This window comes from Taudactylus pleione, unplaced genomic scaffold, assembly GCF_031769625.1.
Source record: "Taudactylus pleione unplaced genomic scaffold, aTauple2 ptg000134l, whole genome shotgun sequence".
Classification (NCBI taxonomy): domain Eukaryota; kingdom Metazoa; phylum Chordata; class Amphibia; order Anura; family Myobatrachidae; genus Taudactylus; species Taudactylus pleione.
In genome coordinates this window covers 5,038,695-5,047,500 of record NW_028284536.1, presented here as the reverse complement: position 1 = coordinate 5,047,500, position 8,806 = coordinate 5,038,695, and the positions used below count along the sequence as shown (strand labels likewise).

The window sequence follows — 8,806 nt, the reverse complement described above, 5'->3', positions numbered from 1 at the left end:
GTGTTATGTTATAACCAGGTGTTATCTTATCAGTACAAAGGTAAGGAATTAAGAAAAACTTTTTGAAGTTTGAAGATTTTTCTTACAAAATCATTGTCTTATTGCATCACCAAAGTGTAAGCTGGAAAGATGATTTTGATAAATTACTTGTTAGAACACCTGATTTGCTCTTCTGGAGTCAATGTAGTTTGTTTTTCTCAATAACCATAGAAGTAATAGGGTAAAGTAAAGACATTAAGTGGATTTTTTGCTACAGCACTTCTGTCAAAATATGATTAAAATGAGTTAAGATGATAATGGATTTTCTACTAAAAGCAAAGACCAAAAAAGTCAAAATAGCAATCCCAATTTTAGATTTGATAAATCAAAACAGCACATAGCAGAGGATGGTTTTGATCCATCGACCTCTGGGTTATGGGCCCAGCACGCTTCTGCTGCGCCACTCTGCTGCTCATGGAAGTGCTTAGAACTCAAGAAGGGTTGATTCATCACAAGAACATGGCAATGTGTTCCATTTAATTAACGAAAAATCCTAAAATAACTGTCCAGATTAGAGACTTTATAAACTTTGGCAAGGAAACTTTCCAGATCAATCTTTCTTTGCAGTTGTTTGTTTATGTCTCATATAGGGTCTCTGTGGCGCAATTGTTTAGCGTGTTCGGCTGTTAACCGGAAAGTTGGTGGTTCAATACCACCCAGGGACGAGAATCTTCTATTAGTCAAATTTTGGGGAATTTTAGGTAGAGAAGTCAACATGTCAAACTACCTTTTTTATGGTAGGGTTCAAGACTTTCTCTGAAACAATTATCTCTAAAGTGAGTTTAATTTGATTTAAGCCAATTTATTCAACATTTACAAAATACCTTAAGGTTAATGTTGTTCCTGGTGATATCTAATCAGCAAAATGCAACCTAGCAGCATTTTTAAGTGAAAGCCTGTGTTATGTTAAAACCACGTCTTATCTTATCAGTACAAAGGTAAGGAATTAAGAAAAACTTTTTGAAGTTTGAAGATTTTTCTTACAAAATCATTGTCTTATTGCATCACCAAAGTGTAAGCTGGAAAGATGATTTTGATAAATTACTTGTTAGAACACCGATTTGCTCTTCTGGAGTCAATGTAGTTTGTTTTTCTCAATAACCATAGAAGTAATAGGGTAAAGTAAAGACATTAAGTGGATTTTTTGCTACAGCACTTCTGTCAAAATATGATTAAAATGAGTTAAGATGATAATGGATTTTCTACTAAAAGCAAAGACCAAAAAAGTCAAAATAGCAATCCCAATTTTAGATTTGATAAATCAAAATAGCACATAGCAGAGAATGGTTTTGATCCATCGACCTCTGGGTTATGGGCCCAACACGCTTCTGCTGCGCCACTCTGCTGCTCATGGAAGTGCTTAGAACTCAAGAAGGGTTGATTCATCTCAAGAACATGGCAATGTGTTCCATTTAATTAACAAAAAATCCTAAAATAACTGTCCAGATTAGAGACTTTATAATCTTTGGCAAGGAAACTTTCCAGATCAATCTTTCTTTGCAGTTGTTTGTTTATGTCTCATATAGGGTTTCTGTGGCGCAATTGGTTAGCGTGTTCGGCTGTTAACCGGAAAGTTGGTGGTTCAATACCACCCAGGGACGAGAATCTTCTATTAGTCAAATTTTGGGGAATTTTAGGTAGAGAAGTCAACATGTCTAACTACCTATTTTATGGTAGGGTTCAAGACTTTCTCTGAAACAATTATCTCTAAAGTGAGTTTAATTTGATTTAAGCCAATTTATTCAACAATTAGAAAATACCTGAAGGTTAATGTTGTTCCTGGTGATATCTAATCAGCAGAATGCAACCTAGCAGCATTTTTAAGTGAAAGCCTGTGTTATGTTATAACCAGGTGTTATCTTATCAGTACAAAGGTAAGGAATTAAGAAAAACTTTTTGAAGTTTGAAGATTTTTCTTACAAAATCATTGTCTTTTTGCATCACCAAAGTGTAAGCTGGAAAGATAATTTTGATAAATTACTTGTTTGAACACCTGATTTGCTCTTCTCTAGTCAATGTAGTTTGTTTTTCTCAATAACCATAGAAGTAATAGGGTAAAGTAAAGACATTATGTGGATTTTTTGCTACAGCACTTCTGTCAAAATATGATTTAAATGAGTTAAGATGATAATGGATTTTCTACTATAAGCAAAGACCAAAAAAGTCAAAATAGCAAACCCAATTTTAGATTTGATAAATGAAAACAGCACATAGCAGAGTTTCAATCCATCGACCTCTGGGTTATGGGCCCAGCACACTTCCGCTGTGCCACTCTGCTGCTCATGGAAGTGCTTAGAACTCAAGAAGGGTTGATTCATCTCAAGAACATGGCAATGTGTTCCTTTTAAATAACAAAAAATCCGAAAATAACTGTCCAGATTAGAGACTTTATAAACTTTGGCATGTATCACATAGGGTCTCTGTGGCGCAATTGGTTAGCACATTCGGCTGTTAACCGGAAGGGTGGTGGTTCAATCCCACCCAGGGACGAGAATCTTCTATTAGTCAAATTTTGGGGAATTTTAGGTAGAGAAGTCAACATGTCAAACTACCTTTTTTATGGTAGGGTTCTAGACTTTCTCTGAAACAATTATCTCTAAAGTGAGTTTAATTTGATTTAAGCCAATTTATTCAACATTTAGAAAATACCTGAAGGTTAATGTTGTTCCTGGTGATATCTAATCAGCAGAATGCAACCTAGCAGCATTTTTAAGTGAAAGCCTGTGTTATGTTAAAACCAGGTCTTATCTTATCAGTACAAAGGTAAGGAATTAAGAAAAACTTTTTGAAGTTTGAAGATTTTTCTTACAAAATCATTGTCTTATTGCATCACCAAAGTGTAAGCTGGAAAGATGATTTTGATAAATTACTTGTTAGAACACCTGATTTGCTCTTCTGGAGTCAATGTAGTTTGTTTTTCTCAATAACCATAGAAGTAATAGGGTAAAGTAAAGACATTAAGTGGATTTTTTGCTACAGCACTTCTGTTAAAATATGATTAAAATGAGTTAAGATGATAATGGATTTTCTACTAAAAGCAAAGACCAAAAAAGTCAAAATAGCAATCCCAATTTTAGATTTGATAAATCAAAATAGCACATAGCAGAGGATGGTTTCAATCCATCGACCTCCGGGTTATGGGCCCAGCACGCTTCCTTTGCGCCACTCTGCTGCTCATGGAAGTGCTTAGAACTCAAGAAGGGTTGATTCATCTCAAGAACATGGCAATGTATTCCTTTTAAATAACGAAAAATCCTAAAATAACTGTCCAGATTAGAGACTTTATAAACTTTGGCAAGGAAACTTTCCAGATCAATCTTTCTTTGCAGTTGTTTGTTTATGTCTCATATAGGGTCTCTGTGGCGCAATTGGTTAGCGCGTTCGGCTGTTAACCGGAAGGTTGGTGGTTCAATCCCACCCAGAGACGAGAATCTTCTATTAGTCAAATTTTGGGGAATTTTAGGTAGAGAAGTCAACATGTCTAACTACCTATTTTATGGTAGGGTTCAAGACTTTCTCTGAAACAATTATCTCTAAAGTGAGTTTAATTTGATTTAAGCCAATTTATTCAACAATTAGAAAATACCTGAAGGTTAATGTTGTTCCTGGTGATATCTAATCAGCAGAATGCAACCTAGCAGCATTTTTAAGTGAAAGCCTGTGTTATGTTATAACCAGGTGTTATCTTATCAGTACAAAGGTAAGGAATTAAGAAAAACTTTTTGAAGTTTGAAGATTTTTCTTACAAAATCATTGTCTTATTGCATCACCAAAGTGTAAACTGGAAAGATGATTTTGATAAATTACTTGTTTGAACACCTGATTTGCTCTTCTCTAGTCAATGTAGTTTGTTTTTCTCAATAACCATAGAAGTAATAGGGTAAAGTAAAGACATTACTAAAATAAAATAATCGTCAAAATATGATTTAAATGAGTTAAGATGATAATGGATTTTCTACTATAAGCAAAGACCAAAAAAGTCATAATAGCAATCCCAATTTTAGATTTGATAAATGAAAACAGCACATAGCAGAGTTTCGATCCATCGACCTCTGGGTTATGGGCCCAGCACGCTTCCGCTGCGCCACTCTGCTGCTCATGGAAGTGCTTAGAACTCAAGAAGGGTTGATTCATCTCAAGAACATGGCAATGTGTTCCTTTTGGTTAGCGCGTTCGGCTGTTAACCGGAAGGTTGGTGGTTCAATCCCACCCAGGGACGAGAATCTTCTATTAGTCAAATTTTGGGGAATTTTAGGTAGAGAAGTCAACATGTCAAACTACCTTTTTTATGGTAGGGTTCAAGACTTTCTCTGAAACAATTATCTCTAAAGTGAGTTTAATTTGATTTAAGCCAATTTATTCAACATTTACAAAATACCTGAAGGTTAATGTTGTTCCTGGTGATATCTAATCAGCAGAATGCAACCTAGCAGCATTTTTAAGTGAAAGCCTGTGTTATGTTATAACCAGGTGTTATCTTATCAGTACAAAGGTAAGGAATTTAGAAAAACTTTTTGAAGTTTGAAGATTTTTCTTACAAAATCATTGTCTTATTGCATCACCAAAGTGTAAACTGGAAAGATGATTTTGATAAATTACTTGTTTGAACACCTGATTTGCTCTTCTCTAGTCGATGTAGTTTGTTTTTCTCAATAACCATAGAAGTAATAGGGTAAAGTAAAGACATTACTAAAATAAAATAATCGTCAAAATATGATTTAAATGAGTTAAGATGATAATGGATTTTCTACTATAAGCAAAGACCAAAAAAGTCATAATAGCAATCCCAATTTTAGATTTGATAAATGAAAACAGCACATAGCAGAGTTTCGATCCATCGACCTCTGGGTTATGGGCCCAGCTCGCTTCCGCTGCGCCACTCTGCTGCTCATGGAAGTGCTTAGAACTCAAGAAGGGTTGATACATCTCAAGAACATGGCAATGTGTTCCTTTTAATTAACGAAAAATCCTAAAATAACTGTCCAGATTAGAGACTTTATAAACTTTGGCAAGGAAACTTTCCAGATCAATCTTTCTTAGGTGTTGTTTGCTTATGTATCACATAGGGTCTCTGTGGCGCAATTGGATAGCGCGTTCGGCTGTTAAACGGAAGGTTGGTGGTTCAATCCCACCCAGGGACGAGAATCTTCTATTAGTCAAATTTTGGGGAATTTTAGGTAGAGAAGTCAACATGTCAAACTACCTTTTTTATGGTAGGGTTCAAGACTTTCTCTGAAACAATTATCTCTAAAGTGAGTTTAATTTGATTTAAGCCAATTTATTCAACATTTAGAAAATACCTGAAGGTTAATGTTGTTCCTGGTGATATCTAATCAGCAGAATGCAACCTAGCAGCATTTTTAAGTGAAAGCCTGTGTTATGTTAAAACCAGGTCTTATCTTATCAGTACAATGGTAAGGAATTAAGAAAAACTTTTTGAAGTTTGAAGATTTTTCTTACAAAATCATTGTCTTATTGCATCACCAAAGTGTAAGCTGGAAAGATGATTTTGATAAATTACTTGTTAGAACACCTGATTTGCTCTTCTGGAGTCAATCTAGTTTGTTTTTCTCAATAACCATAGAAGTAATAGGGTAAAGTAAAGACATTAAGTGGATTTTTTGCTACAGCACTTCTGTCAAAATATGATTAAAATGAGTTAAGATGATAATGGATTTTCTACTAAAAGCAAAGACCAAAAAAGTCAAAATAGCAATCCCAATTTTAGATTTGATAAATCAAAACAGCACATAGCAGAGGATGGTTTTGATCCATCGACCTCTGGGTTATGGGCCCAGCACGCTTCTGCTGCGCCACTCTGCTGCTCATGGAAGTGCTTAGAACTCAAGAAGGGTTGATTCATCACAAGAACATGGCAATGTGTTCCATTTAATTAACAAAAAATCCTAAAATAACTGTCCAGATTAGAGACTTTATAAACTTTGGCAAGGAAACTTTCCAGATCAATCTTTCTTTGCAGTTGTTTGTTTATGTCTCATATAGGGTCTCTGTGGCGCAATTGGTTAGCGTGTTCGGCTGTTAATCGGAAAGTTGGTGGTTCAATACCACCCAGGGACGAGAATCTTCTATTAGTCAAATTTTGGGGAAATTTAGGTAGAGAAGTCAACATGTCAAACTACCTTTTTTATGGTAGGGTTCAAGACTTTCTCTGAAACAATTATCTCTAAAGTGAGTTTAATTTGATTTAAGCCAATTTATTCAACATTTACAAAATACCTGAAGGTTAATGTTGTTCCTGGTGATATGTAATCAGCAGAATGCAACCTAGCAGCATTTTTAAGTGAAAGCCTGTGTTATGTTAAAACCAGGTCTTATCTTATCAGTACAAAGGTAAGGAATTAAGAAAAACTTTTTGAAGTTTGAAGATTTTTCTTACAAAATCATTGTCTTATTGCATCACCAAAGTGTAAGCTGGAAAGATGATTTTGATAAATTACTTGTTAGAACACCTGATTTGCTCTTCTGGAGTCAATGTAGTTTGTTTTTCTCAATAACCATAGAAGTAATAGGGTAAAGTAAAGACATTAAGTGGATTTTTTGCTACAGCACTTCTGTCAAAATATGATTAAAATGAGTTAAGATGATAATGGATTTTCTTCTAAAAGCAAAGACCAAAAAAGTCAAAATAGCCATCCCAATTTTAGATTTGATAAATCAAAATAGCACATAGCAGAGGATGGTTTTGATCCATCGACCTCTGGGTTATGGGCCCAGCACGCTTCTGCTGCGCCACTCTGCTGCTCATGGAAGTTCTTAGAACTCAAGAAGGGTTGATTCATCACAAGAACATGGCAATGTGTTCCATTTAATTAATGAAAAATCCTAAAATAACTGTCCAGATTAGAGACTTTATAATCTTTGGCAAGGAAACTTTCCAGATCAATCTTTCTTTGCAGTTGTTTGTTTATGTCTCATATAGGGTTTCTGTGGCGCAATTGGTTAGCGTGTTCGGCTGTTAACCGGAAAGTTGGTGGTTCAATACCACCCAGGGACGAGAATCTTCTATTAGTCAAATTTTGGGGAATTTTAGGTAGAGAAGTCAACATGTCTAACTACCTATTTTATGGTAGGGTTCAAGACTTTCTCTGAAACAACTATCTCTAAAGTGAGTTTAATTTGATTTAAGCCAATTTATTCAACAATTAGAAAATACCTGAAGGTTAATGTTGTTCCTGGTGATATCTAATCAGCAGAATGCAACCTAGCAGCATTTTTAAGTGAAAGCCTGTGTTATGTTATAACCAGGTGTTATCTTATCAGTACAAAGGTAAGGAATTAAGAAAAACTTTTTGAAGTTTGAAGATTTTTCTTACAAAATCATTGTCTTTTTGCATCACCAAAGTGTAAGCTGGAAAGATAATTTTGATAAATTACTTGTTAGAACACCTGATTTGCTCTTCTGGAGTCAATGTAGTTTGTTTTTCTCAATAACCATAGAAGTAATAGGGTAAAGTAAAGACATTATGTGGATTTTTTGCTACAGCACTTCTGTCAAAATATGATTTAAATGAGTTAAGATGATAATGGATTTTCTACTATAAGCAAAGACCAAAAAAGTCAAAATAGCAATCCCAATTTTAGATTTGATAAATGAAAACAGCACATAGCAGAGTTTCGATCCATCGACCTCTGGGTTATGGGCCCAGCACACTTCCGCTGTGCCACTCTGCTGCTCATGGAAGTGCTTAGAACTCAAGAAGGGTTGATTTATCTCAAGAACATGGCAATGTGTTCCTTTTAAATAACAAAAAATCCGAAAATAACTGTCCAGATTAGAGACTTTATAAACTTTGGCATGTATCACATAGGGTCTCTGTGGCGCAATTGGTTAGCACATTCGGCTGTTAACCGGAAGGGTGGTGGTTCAATCCCACCCAGGGACGAGAATCTTCTATTAGTCAAATTTTGGGGAATTTTAGGTAGAGAAGTCAACATGTCAAACTACCTTTTTTATGGTAGGGTTCAAGACTTTCTCTGAAACAATTATCTCTAAAGTGAGTTTAATTTGATTTAAGCCAATTTATTCAACATTTAGAAAATACCTGAAGGTTAATGTTGTTCCTGGTGATATCTAATCAGCAGAATGCAACCTAGCAGCATTTTTAAGTGAAAGCCTGTGTTATGTTAAAACCAGGTCTTATCTTATCAGTACAAAGGTAAGGAATTAAGAAAAACTTTTTGAAGTTTGAAGATTTTTCTTACAAAATCATTGTCTTATTGCATCACCAAAGTGTAAGCTGGAAAGATGATTTTGATAAATTACTTGTTAGAACACCTGATTTGCTCTTCTGGAGTCAATGTAGTTTGTTTTTCTCAATAACCATAGAAGTAATAGGGTAAAGTAAAGACATTAAGTGGATTTTTTGCTACAGCACTTCTGTTAAAATATGATTAAAATGAGTTAAGATGATAATGGATTTTCTACTAAAAGCAAAGACCAAAAAAGTCAAAATAGCAATCCCAATTTTAGATTTGATAAATCAAAATAGCACATAGCAGAGGATGGTTTCAATCCATCGACCTCCGGGTTATGGGCCCAGCACGCTTCAGTTGCGCCACTCTGCTGCTCATGGAAGTGCTTAGAACTCAAGAAGGGTTGATTCATCTCAAGAACATGGCAATGTGTTCCTTTTAAATAACGAAAAATCCTAAAATAACTGTCCAGATTAGAGACTTTATAAACTTTGGCAAGGAAACTTTCCAGATCAATCTTTCTTTGCAGTTGTTTGTTTATGTCTCATATAGG

At 34.9% G+C, this 8,806-nt stretch overlaps 1 non-coding gene across 1 annotated transcript; it reads left to right on the top strand.

Annotated features, from left to right (window-relative positions):
- Positions 1–3,392: 3,392 nt before the first annotated feature.
- TRNAN-GUU (transfer RNA asparagine (anticodon GUU)) lies at positions 3,393–3,466 on the top strand. Its single transcript has one exon. It is a non-coding gene; the product is annotated as a tRNA-Asn (tRNA).
- The last annotated feature ends 5,340 nt before the right edge of the window (positions 3,467–8,806 follow it).